Source organism: Equus quagga, chromosome 7 (genome assembly GCF_021613505.1).
Source record: "Equus quagga isolate Etosha38 chromosome 7, UCLA_HA_Equagga_1.0, whole genome shotgun sequence".
In the NCBI taxonomy this organism is placed as follows: domain Eukaryota; kingdom Metazoa; phylum Chordata; class Mammalia; order Perissodactyla; family Equidae; genus Equus; species Equus quagga.
In genome coordinates, this window is record NC_060273.1 from 119991585 (window position 1) to 120004482 (window position 12898).

General features: G+C 36.9%; 1 long non-coding RNA gene across 1 annotated transcript in view; it reads right to left on the bottom strand.

Moving 5' to 3' along the window:
• Positions 1–2077: 2077 nt before the first annotated feature.
• Positions 2078–12898, bottom strand: part of LOC124241542 (uncharacterized) — a 37041-nt gene continuing 26220 nt past the window's right edge. The window contains exon 4 of the long non-coding RNA XR_006889241.1: positions 2078–2885. This is a non-coding gene — a long non-coding RNA (uncharacterized LOC124241542). The remainder of the gene's footprint in view (positions 2886–12898) is intronic.

The following is a 12898-nucleotide window of genomic DNA, read 5'->3' on the forward strand; positions in this document are numbered from 1 at the left end:
GGGGAAAGAATTGATTCAGCCCATGAGTTTCCTTAGTCTACCAAGTAGAATTTTTTTTCTTCTTTTTTTTGCATACTGTGTTATTTTAGGAATTCTATTTCCTTTTTTAAAAACAGGCATTAAAAGCAATACAATTTAGAAACTACTGACTTCTTAAATTTCTCCTAATCTATAGAAATTCTCTTCAGGGGAAAAGATTCTCTATAACTAGTATCCGTTCAATATTTGTTTCTTAAGGAAAACAGCAGCAATAACAACAAAAGTAAAACTGATTGTCAATTTTATCAGAATGCTTCCAGCAAAATAAGCTTTGTCCCTGTCTGGTAACATCAAATCAGTTGAGCATTTAAGTAAATTCTAGTAACATAACAAAGTAGTTGTTCTACCAAATAAACAGAATTGAAGAAAGAAAATAATTAAACGGTAGAAATTTCACTCAAACCAATTGATTCAACAGTTTTATTTCGATGACCTGGTGATCTTGGTTCACCCTAATAAGAAACATATTTTACTCTAGGCGGAATTAGAGAGTGAAAAGGTAAAAAAAAAAAAAAAAAATCCTTAGAGGCAAAAATATTTCAAACTGGCCAAATCCAATTACAGTGAATTTCGGGGGGGGGGGGGGGGGGGGGCGGGGGGGAGTGTATAAATTATTTTGTAGAGTAGCAGGGAAACTGTATACTAAATATTATTCCAAATAGGGCTTCAGTGTTTACATACAGTTTTTCTAAACAGAAAATACATGATAATTTCCTTGTAAAAGAACTTGATCAAGATCTTTAATTTTTATGATTAGATAATGTGTTGCTAATATGGCTTTTTTCCAAGTACAATCACAGAGCGTGAAAGAAGACCTTACAGTCACTTGCATTGATATGTAATTGATTCATTGGCTTGCTACATGATCCAAAACTCAGTTCTAATGCCTTCTAGGAATTTGTACCAAGGGAATCATTTTTCTTTCAATCTCAGTTGACATTTCAACATTTTTCATTTAAATATGAATGAAATTTAATTCATTTAATGAGTAGTAACAGATTATTTTTCTTCCTGTCCTTTTTTGGGGGGTTTCATATAAAATATAGAATTATTCAAATAGGTAAATATGGTGGCTGCTTTGTAAGGTGGATATACAACTTATCTGGGGTTCCTGGGACTTGAAACTCTCCGGTATATCTCTTTGGTACCACTAGTTGATGAAGAAAGTGTTTAATACATTTGTTTAAATCTAGGAAAAATGCTTACAGATCTTAAAAATATCACCACACTTTTCTATCCTTACTATACCAACTGATTGTTTTGAACAAGCCCTGAGAGTACCTATTATGTTTTATAAATGTTCCAGGTGTGAGGAAGATGGAGACAAAAACACATAGTTTAAAAAAAAAAATACCCTATCAAGGACCATACAGACTAGAGTAGACTGACATGTAGCATACAGTGTAATACAGAGTGATGCCATATGATATAGTGTTATAGTGGTATCATAGAGATATGAACAAGATATACTTGGTGCTCAGAGGGGGAGCATTTAACCCTGGTGTTGGGTGTAGAAAATTACCCAAGGAAAGTTTTTTTGTTTGTTTGTTTTAAATGAAATCTAAACTGAATCTTGAAGATGAAGCTGAAGAAAGCCAGGTGGATAAGGTAGAGAAGATGTTATTCAAGGCCTAAAGATGAGAAACTGGAGGGTACATCCATGGAACGAGAAATCATTTTATTTTGTTGGAGGGGACATAGTTGGAAGCTGCTGCAAGTAAGACTAAATAGCTAGCAAAGGCTAGATTACAAAGGGCCTTCTCTGGTGAGCTAAGGACATTATATTCTGTTCTGAAAATGATGGAGAGCCTTCAAAGGGCCTTAGTGGGATGACAGGAATAGACGTGCAGTTTGGGGGATGCACTATGGCGGGAGTGGGAGACTGCATGCACGTGCTCTTGTTTTGCATTGCTTAAAATCATTCCTCTTTTCTTTAAAGCTATCCTTCCATCTGCTTATTCCTTTAATATCACACTCCCCTTACCCCTGATCAATGAACAGCTGGATAGATGAAGAACCATGAACTATTCTACTCCATTCCAGCTCACAATAGACTTTTCACTGATACTTCACTGGTTATTACTTAGAGGGACTTTTCATGGACCATTCATTCTTAAATACAGTAAAGAGTTTCTACTGAATTTGTCAACAGATGACAACCTGTATTATATGGACCCATCACAGTGGAAAGATTGTTAAGACATAATAAATGATATAACCGAACATTGAGATATTAAAATATGTTGTGCAAATTTTCTGGAAATTCCAAATAAGAAAATACCCAGACAACAGACAAAACTTTTCCTTCTTCATCTGGAAAACTAGAAATTTAGGACACATGTTCAATATGGTTTAGACATGTATCTCTGATATACTTGGTAAATGTTGACTATTGCACAAATGTTTTAGTTCCCTAAGGCTATGTACCAAGAAAAATTATGATGTCTGGCGCAAATATGAAAGGACAATATTTTCTCAATGGAACTTCATCTGATCTTTTTATTCAATTATTTTACCTAATAGTCTTCTGTAGTATATACTCTATTATGCTATTATATTATGTATATTGGCTTAGCTCAATTTGTTAGGATATGGTTGTTGTATTAGAGGTTGCTAATATCTCATATTATCCATTCTGCTGTTCTTTCCCTTTGTAATTGACCTTCCCCACATGGTCATTCAGCTATTTTCTGTATTACCTAGCATCACTTCCAACTACTTGCATCTTATAACTAAGTTGTTTCCAGTAGGATATGAGCAGAAATATGAACAACTTTCAGGTCTTATCCTTGAGGATGATTTGTCTTGGTCACCTCTTTTTCTCTTTTTCTTCTCCCATTGGTTGGCTAAAAGACAAGAAAAGGAAATTTTCTTGGACCCAGAGATAGAAGCCACATAATACAGAAAGCAATGTAAACCCACCAGCTTGGATCCTGGCTTCCTACACTGACCATTTTCTCCTCAGAGTTATATGAGAGAGAGAAATACACATCTACCTTCTTTAAGGCACTATATATTTTGTCTCTCTGTTATAGAAGCTTATTCTGTATGGAGAATCATACCAGTGATAATGACTACAAGGTTTTCAGCCCCAGTGTAACACAGTCAATGGTCTTCACACGAGAGCAACTATCTCAAACACATGTCATAAAAGGAAGAAGTTTTGCAAAAATTGGGCAGGGTTAGGGGTAGAGGTATGGCAAACATGTAGATAGATCATAGCAAAATCATCACCGGGACTGGAAAAGTAATGATAAATCATGTAAATTGTTCTTGTTCCCACTTTTCCCTCACCCATCACTCCCAGACTTTCACTAGCTCCCAGCTCAACAGTTAGGAATTAAGTATGTGGAAGACAGACCTTCAAAACAATATGCTAACTGGAAGCTGAAACTGGTTCAGGACTCTTAGCCACATTGATAATGACCCACAGGGTAATCGCCCTATGATTGATGAACCGCTGAGTATGTAATTATCAAAAAACACTGAATGGACATGCATTTCTTGCATTGTGAGTAAAACCTACAAACAGAGACACAGCTGGTCAGCAACTTGGTCATTTGGACTTTCCATTGTGAAAAAAAAATTCCTCACTCATTTTCATTTCTTTCCTCCTACAAACTACATTTGGATTTTACACCTTAGACTATGACATCTTACTTCTAAAAATTAAAATGTAAAGGTTTGGGCGGTATTATTCATCAGCTTGCTTAAAAATGCATTTGAATTTATATTTATAGCATTATGCAAATATAAATATCATGAAGCAAGAATAAACACTGAGACTTAAAGTGTTTCATTCCAAGAGTCTGTGGAAACCTTTAGAAGTGGGCAATAGAAAACTCACACTGCCTTATTTTGTTTATGATCTACCCCTTGAGAAGTGGGAAGACCAGAAAATTTGTGCATTTCTTCAGAAGTCAGCTTCATCTGGGAATAGGACAGGTGTGAAACTGAGAGTAAAGTCTCAAAGTAATGTAGTTGACAGTAAAATTTGAATTAGCGTAATGTAGATTATTTTTCCCTTAGTTCTCAGAGCCTCTAAAAAACTCATAATAGTATTCCCTCCGAAAATAAAGTCGATCTTCAATTCATGACATTTCAGAGTTGATTACCATGATTCCAAGACGGTATATGGGTTGCAAATGCCAGCAATAGTCTTTCAGTAACAAAGTATGGACCCAGTAGAGGTTGAACTGAGATCCTAAGAATTTAGAACCTGATATGTTCAGCATTTCTGCTAAATTTGAAAGGAAGTATGTGCCTTGAGAGGTTAATGTTGACTTTAACTATAACAAAGAAACTGTAGTTGACTATAATTGAGCAAAGCATGCAAAGTAAATCATACTACTTAAAAAGCAGAATGAGTTAATACATCTGTGCAATTTATCACTGGTTTTACTGAGATTTAAAAAAAAAAGGTCTGAGAAAGAATATGACTATTTTCATAGTGGAAGAAAGAAGTACTTGTTGGTAATCCTTTAAAGAAACTTACTTATTGGAGACTTATCTATCAATTTCAAATAAATATACTTATCAGCACAAAGAAAATATTCTTGCACCACTTAAGATTTATCTGAAATGAATTCCCTTAATTTATCCATCAGTGTTTTCATTATTCTATACTGGAATAGCTTTTAAAAAATTGTTGGATGATTTACTTAAAATTCAGAATTTTGCTAAAGCTGGAATTTTAAAATTTAGTTTTCCACCTTTTTTTTCTTTGCAGTATAAGTGGGTGGTGGAATAAGAAGAGACATATAGAGTACTACCATATTTAGAAAATATCTTTTGAAAACGTTACTTCTTTTTCGGAATAATATCCTTATTAAAGGGTCACCACATGAAATCTCAGGGGAGGAGTTACAGGGCAAACATAGAACTTAGTAGTAGGTGGAGTTCTCTGGGTCCAAAAGGACTGCCTAGTTTTGAAAAATAATTTACTTTCATTTGCTTTGAATCTAGTATCAGGGATACTAGACAAAATATAAACAAATAAGCCTATTTGGCTGGGAGGACAGATAGCAAAATAAATTGATATATCCAGACCAAGTGATAAAAACTATTTCTGCCTTGATAGTACATTTTCCAAGGAATCTAAGAATGTTTATAATTACCACGTTTACTTGGAAGGCCCTTTATCTAGATAAGAAGAACTCAGCCTGTATTAAGTGTACATCCTTTATGTCTCTTAACGTTAGTCAAGTTCTTAATATTTTTGTATGGCATCATCGCCTGTTGGCATGCAACAAAAGACAAGAAAGAAAGGAGTAAAATCTAATGTATATTTATCATAATCTGAAATAGGCAAATTTACTATTTGGATTTTTGGTGGGAAACTACAGGTGTATTAATATCAAATTCAGAAAAAATATTCTTGAAACTTATGGAAGGACACATAAGACATTCAGTCCTATAAGCTAGGGATGAAAGAGATTAGGAAAGGCCTCCATTTTTTCCCTAATAAATAAATGTATTAAAACGGCTCTAGGATCTTCCATGCCTGATAAATGAGCACAGTACAACATGAATAAGAGTTGAACTCTAGGTATTTCAATAACTACAAATATCTTAAGACTGGAGACATGTTTACTGCATACTGTAGTTAAACCACATACTCCAGTTCCCATATCACCAACTGACAATGGACTATTCAACTCACATATTGGGTTAACTCAGCCAACCTGAAACTGAACTCTCCCCTACAGAAATAACTCCTCCTGCTGTCCTTATTTTATTACTATTACCATTTCTCTCCTATTTTTCTGTACTAGAATTATCAAACATGACTCCAAATTCTTTTTCATTCGCCTTTTTCAACTGCACCGTGATTACAAAAGTCTATAAATTTTTCTTTGTACACTTTCTAGAATATGTATCCTCCTTTCCATTCCAATTTCCATTGCTTTTGTTTAGAATTCTAAAATCTCACTGTTAAACTCTTACCGATGCTTTCCAAACTTCTGTCTTTGCCTCTAATTTCTTTCTCTTTAAAGATATTCTGTACATTGTTGCCAAATGGATTTTCCTTAAATATCATTTTCATCATACCACTTGTGTGTTTGATAACTTGCAGACCTTCTAGCCCTGAATCTCAAGCTTCTTAACAGTGTGACACTGGGTGTATAGTATCACTCTCTGGCCTCAGTTTCACACATGACAATGAAGGTGTTGGACTAGTCAGTCTCAAAGTCCACTCTACCATGTATGTGAATCTGAGATTATGTGAGCCTGTGAGCTTCCTGGTCCTCCTACTATCTACAGCAGCAATTCCCACACTTGGCTGTACAGAAGACTTACCTGCTATACCATTTATTTTCCGTTTGCCTACTCCCATACACTCTTCATCCTTCTCTACCCCATCCTGAGCCCCAGGAGCATAACCCCCACCCAGTGCACCACCTGAGTTCCCCTGCCCACTGGTTTCTCCCAGGATTCAGCCAGTGGGAGGCATTAACAGGAGACAAGTGGACAGGAGAAGAGAGATCAGAGCATTTTTTCCTTTGTCTTTTTCTATTTGGGAATCACGTCTCTAGAGTGGTTTTTAGTTTTGCCCCTCTGTGACTACAGCTCCTGCCAGGAGGCCAAATGGATCCCAGATGTTACTCATTTCTGTCCCCTTCTCCTTAACTCTGCGTTTGATGCATTAACCTTGCTCATACTTTTGCAAATTGTCCCTTCATTAAAGTCTTTTCATTTGAATCATTTTTCTGGGACCCTGATCAATATATGTGAAGAGATTATTTTTTTTAAGACCAATGTTCAGCCCTCACTACAGATGAGTAGAATCAGAAACTTGGGTGTGGGGCCCAGGTAGAAGTATTTTATAAAATCTCTTCCTGGCAGATTATAAAGTCCAAATATTCTATATCTCCATTCAAAGCTGTGTGTAATCTGATCCCAACCATCTTTTCAGCCAAGCAGATATTACAGAAAAAAAATATCTCACAACAAAATTTGGCTACTTAGTAATTTTGCCAATAGGCTAATTTTAAAGAAACGTAAATAAGTATAAATTAACACAACACAAACTGGACCCACTGCTTCCATGCTGAGAAGTGCTTCCCAAATGGAGCAGTAACCAGAGACAAGAGGAATTACTGGGATGAAAACTTATGGAAAGAGGCGACTTGAAAGTTAATGGAATATATTAGAAAGGGGAAATCTTCCAAGGCATCCTATGCTTCTCAGGTATCTCCTATCCTTGAAATGCATCGTCTCAAAATCTCATCTACACAATTTTCCAGTCAGGTATGTCTTTCTTTTCATTTGATCTGTTATTAAGAAGTCTCACGTTTGACTTTCATATTCTTTCACTCGCCTTGATTGCCATTGGTTTGCACGCTACTAAGTAGAGAAATGGACCAATAAGTTGATAGGGTGAAAGGAAGAGAAACCAATTACACAAGAACTGGTGATATTTGGGGTGAACAGATGGTGATTAGTGCCTTTAGTTATTTACAGATCTAGGATTTTAGATGCTTTCAAGTCTTGATTGTCTGACAGATAACTTCTTCCCTGGAGGCTGTCATAAAGGCCTGTTTCAACTCTTCTGATTTCAGCTGGGCAGCCACTGTTAACTGCTGTTGGAAAGCAGTTTCCAATCAGAGAGTCAACCCAATCTTTTGAAGATAGAGCCATTTATTCAATCATTAGAGTACCAACCACCAGCAAGCAGAGCAGCAGAAATTTGATGTCTGGAGCTGGACAGTAAAACTGGGCTTTACTGGATACGGTCTTCAGCTGAGTCAGTACATCACTGGTAAAATGAAATGATAAATGTGCATTTGTGGCAGTTGTATAATTTATTCACTTCAGATCTATATACAGAACAGCTGCTTGAGGATTGAATGTTTGATTGCAATTTGTTCTGGCCCCATTGTCTCTATCTGTGTTTGGTTTAGGGTGGGGCAGAGAATACGATGGTGATGACAGCTATGAGTAAATTACCTGGAGCCCAGCAACTAATATCACCATTGGCTTTTATTGTTCACAAATAGAACTGACGTTGGCTGCAGAGCTCTGTTACTTTAATTTCAAAGCCTAAAAGGGGAGGTGAATGAATCTCAGATTTAGTTATAGTATTTCGCCAGAAAAACTAAATTCTCCTGTTAGCAAGATATTTTCTAGGGAGGTAAGTTCTTGTATAAAGGAGAACAAGATAGTAACGTTTGATTAACTTGTCCTAAGATTTTTTAACATTAGCTACTTTGTGTAAAAATGTAAAACGCTTCTCAGGAAAAGAATTCTTTTGATTCGTAAAGAATCCTCCGTCCATCATGAAACTTGAAGTCCTATATTCATCAGATTATATTAACTTGTTGTCATTAGTAACCAATGGTGAGTCTGCCAGTGACTTTGAGGTGATTAAAACATTCTTTGATGACTTTGGTTTCCTCTGGTTGGAGCCAGATGTGAAAAAACCTGTGTTCTCTCGCCAATCAGCTCCAAAGTCCAAGCTATTTCGTGTTTAAGTAAGGTTGTGTCCTGTGGAAAGATACTTCTTCATGCTAGACTTACTGTTTAATACACAGGAAGATTACAAAACCGTGTAAATGAGCAGCAAAAAGAAAAAAAAAGCATTTCTCAGTCAGTCGGAATGTATGTTTATATTACAATCAAGACACTTGAGCCGCCATAGAATGAAACAAAATCTCTGCAGGTATTGTGGGTCTTGGAAAGGATTGCGTGACTATGTCATTAGAAAGTCATTTTTTTTTTCACTCTTTGAATTCTTTAAGGAAAAAAATGACTTTTGGCTGAGAGAAGAATAGTATGTCTTCTAAACACTAAAAAATTCTCTCAGAGGCCTTTCCAAGATGTTTTGGATGGCTCTCTGCCTCTCACTCTCTGGCAGCCCGCTCGTCCATCAGTGTTTGCAGAAGGTCAATAAACCCTGGGCAGGCGGGTGCTGCGGAGTGCATGTGTGAGAAAACCTGCTGTTGTTGCGGTAAATGCAGTGTCCACAAATTCATTAGGAATGCATTTGTTCCTGGAAGTGCTAGCTATTCCGGTAACTGGCTGCCGCCAATGTTTTTAACCATATTCTCTGCTTTTATGCAGACGTTACAGGGCAGAAAACCAGTCCTCTGTTCTCACTGCCTGCATCAATTTGCAGTTTGTTACTTGATCGGCTCGTTTTACCTTTCGTCTAGTGTAAAGGGCAGTCTGGGACACTGTAGTTATGTCTGGGGCCTTCTTATTAGACTTTATGATGAAAAGGGGCTCTCTAGGGTAAGGACAACTCTGAATCTACTTATTCAGCTCTAAAGAAAATAACGGGCGTTAGGAAGAGCTGAAAAATTGCAAGCCGTGTGAAAATTGGAGGAAAATAACTTCACCCTCCCAGATTTTCTCATACACAGCAACAAAAAAGTTATATTTTGTGATTCCATTAACATGTTAATAATTATCTTATTAAAGATTCTTTCTTTTTCTCTCTCAGAAAATAAAAATAATATCTCCATTCTTTCTAAGCAACACTTTTGTAAGCTAGCCCCTCTGAATGTCAATAATACTCATGCTACTTGGAATCTATCAGGAGGAATTGGAAAAGACAAAATGAAGTGGTTTGCTAAAATGGCCAGGATCGTATGGGCATACACACCAAACCAAACATCATTACTTTTAACCTGATCTGACTGCCAAGATAAGAGGAAAAAACACTAAATAAAAATGGAATCACTGCCTTTTTCTCAGAAGACAACTCTGGTCTGGCTTTCTTGAAGTAATGTCACCTTAAGGGGGTGACAACATTGAACTTCCTGTGATAACAGTATCTGACACAACGTGGCTTCAGCTTACTTGTAACTGGCATGTTAGAACTCGTGAGAAGTGTGAGGCCCTTCCATCACGAATGAAACACATCTGTCCAGGAAATACACTTCACCGTGCCAAAATGCTTTTAGTGTATCTGCCCCCTGAGTGCCCTCTCAAGCTACAGTTCCCTGTCAGCAAGTACCTTGTAATTCCTTTCCTTTTATGTTGATGAAAGTCTTGATCTATTATGCCAATATTGCATACTTTCCACAGTCTCCCAGAAACTATTACTCAGTAATGTGCATAGGAGATCGAGCTCTGTTACTTAGACAACCAACCTCAGCTAAGAGCATCAGCCCTCGCAGAAAAGCAGTAGCTAGATGGTCAGCTTTTCTAATATGGTTCAAGTTCTACTTTGGGAAAGGAAAAAAAAAAGAAAAAAGAAAAGACCAACGGTGAGAGTGGACACCAGAGAAGACAATGCACTGCTTTTAGAGGGAGCCAAGAGGAGTGAGTCAAGGAAGGATTTGACTGGCTTCATTCTCCAACCTAGCAAGTTCTAACTGTATCCAGTGAATTCAGGTTAGGATGAGTCAGAGCTGGAAGTTCCCCTGGGGTTCCACTTACACTAGCAGTGGCAACAGAGCCTCAGAACGAAGCCTGGGTAACCCCTACCCCCATTCTTGAGAAAATCGTAGGAGCCCAGATTGTCTCTATGTTTTAAGTTACTCAGGCATTTGGAAATGCATCATATTCACCATCCCTCTGAAAAGCAAACTGAATTCTTAAGTTCAGGAGTTTTGTTTTTAGCACAATCGGAGAAGATTCACAGGAAGAGACCCAGGTTAGAGCAATTCTAAGCTGCGCTAATGTTCACCCAGACCACAGAGTAAGACAAAATGAACTAGATTCAGGAGTATAGTAAGTTGAAAATCATTTAACCCACCACAGTTGATTCCTTTTGACAATTTCTAGTTGAATCAAAGTATCATTAGCTGTCGAGAATTTATTAAGTGCTTACCTTTGAGCACCAGCCACTGTGTTTGGCACTGAAGTTCCAAAAAAAGTAATAACTAACATATCTGATACTGCTGACTCCATGCCAGGTAATGTTATAAGTGCTTTAAAAATATTAACTCATTCAATCTTCACAATGACTTTCAGAGGGAGGTATTACTATTATACCAATTTTCTAGGTGAGGAAATGAATTCAGAAAGGCTAAACAACTTGCTCCAGGTTACGGAACTAGTAGGTGGCAGAGCAATGATTCAAACCAGGCAGCCTGGCTCCAAGTCCATGCTCCTAACCACTGTGCTCTCACATTCCATAATCATTAAACACAAACAGAAACATTATTGGTTAAATGACCACTAAGGTCACAGTACATTGATGATAAAAGCAAGAAGACAGTCCATCCACTTCTGAATCCCTGACCACATGTGGTTAGGTCTCTGAAACACAGCCAAATGAGAGCTAAGAAATGTCCATCAGCTCTGCCACAGCCCAAGTTATCCTGAAAAAAATCCAGCCCTTGGAATGTGGCTTTTTCAGGTTAATTATTTAATCTCTTGTTCTTGAACTAGTCAATGAAAACAAAATACATTCCAAATTTCCTAAAGCAATATCTCAGATTCTATATTTTATATCTAAAACCCACACAAGAGGAACATGATATCTTTGAGGGCAACATTAAAGTTTTATCAGCATTTTTCTTTTCTGATAAAATGGCACACTGAAGAAATCTGCTTTATTGTGGAAGTCCTCAACAGTTGCAAAAGTTTCAAGCCATGGTCCTCAGTGGATGTTTCTTAATGAATAATACAGGATTTGCAACAGACCTTTTAGCCTCCATATCCCAGGCATTGTGAGAAGAGGATAATAAATCCGATGGCATAGGTACAATTCAGATTTTTAACTCCATATTCATATGATTGTTTAATATTTATTGACAAGCACTATTTGTTGGAGGCCCAAGTCGGCCAAACATCGAAAGTGATTTCCCTCAGTAGAAACTCTGGCTTACAAAAATAACTTGGCAAATAATTTGTAAGTAATGTTTTTAAGTGATCAGCATGCCATCTAAGGAAATGTTGAAGTTGGTATGCTATTTTAGAGAAGGAGCACACAAAAGTTTCCAATACAATTTATCATGAGACAAAGTCGTAGGTAGAAAAAATCCTTAATATTACTCTTCGGGTAGATATAACAGATAGAAAATCACTCCCTTTAAAACATGTCACTGCAGGAAGTGACTTAATTACTCTTTTTGGCTTCTGGATCATGTGTTCAAGCTTTGTAACCTTTGGGTAAAAAAAACCCTACCATTTACACTGTAGTTTGGGGACTGCTTTTAATAGTTAGAAAAAGAAAGCCAAGTAACCAGTTGTTACCACTTCTATCATAAAGTAAGATGTGGCCCATTTTCTTTTTGATGTGACTCTAATTCTTTCATCTACTTAAATCAAGTATGTAAAAACACATATGTAACTAAACACGCAGTTATGTAATCTGTATCTACACAGATCAATTACTATCCAGGGTACTATTCCAAGCCCTCCAGGTTGAATAAAACAGTCCCAGACCTTAAGAAATTTACAGCTTACTGGGAAAAATAAGAGACGTATAAGAGTAACTCTTATAAAAGGTGTGCGATAATTAACAGTGATAATGTCAACTATATATTTGAAGAATTCAAATGAAGGAGCAATCGCAACTGTTTTGAGACATTGAAATGCTTCAGGGAAAAAGTGCATCTGAGAAGGGATTTGAGCTATGGGTTAGTAGCAGTGGGCTTGGACAGAGGGCCCAGAAAGGAGGAAAATAGGCCAGGGCATGAACATGAGAAAGAAACAACCCAAAAGCCAAAAATTAAGCACGGTATCCGTAGGAAAAACAGTGGAGAGACAAATTTAACAGAAGTGTAAAGTACCTTTAAAGGTTAAAATGAGAAAAGTGAGTTAAACAGCATAACAAAGAGTCAGGTTGGATTTCATCTCAAGATGGTGAAAGACCTTTTGAAGGGGGTCTTTGAGTAACTGGAGTTACCCTTTATGCAAGTATGTCAGGTAGGGATTTGTAAGATGGCTAAACTAAAGACTA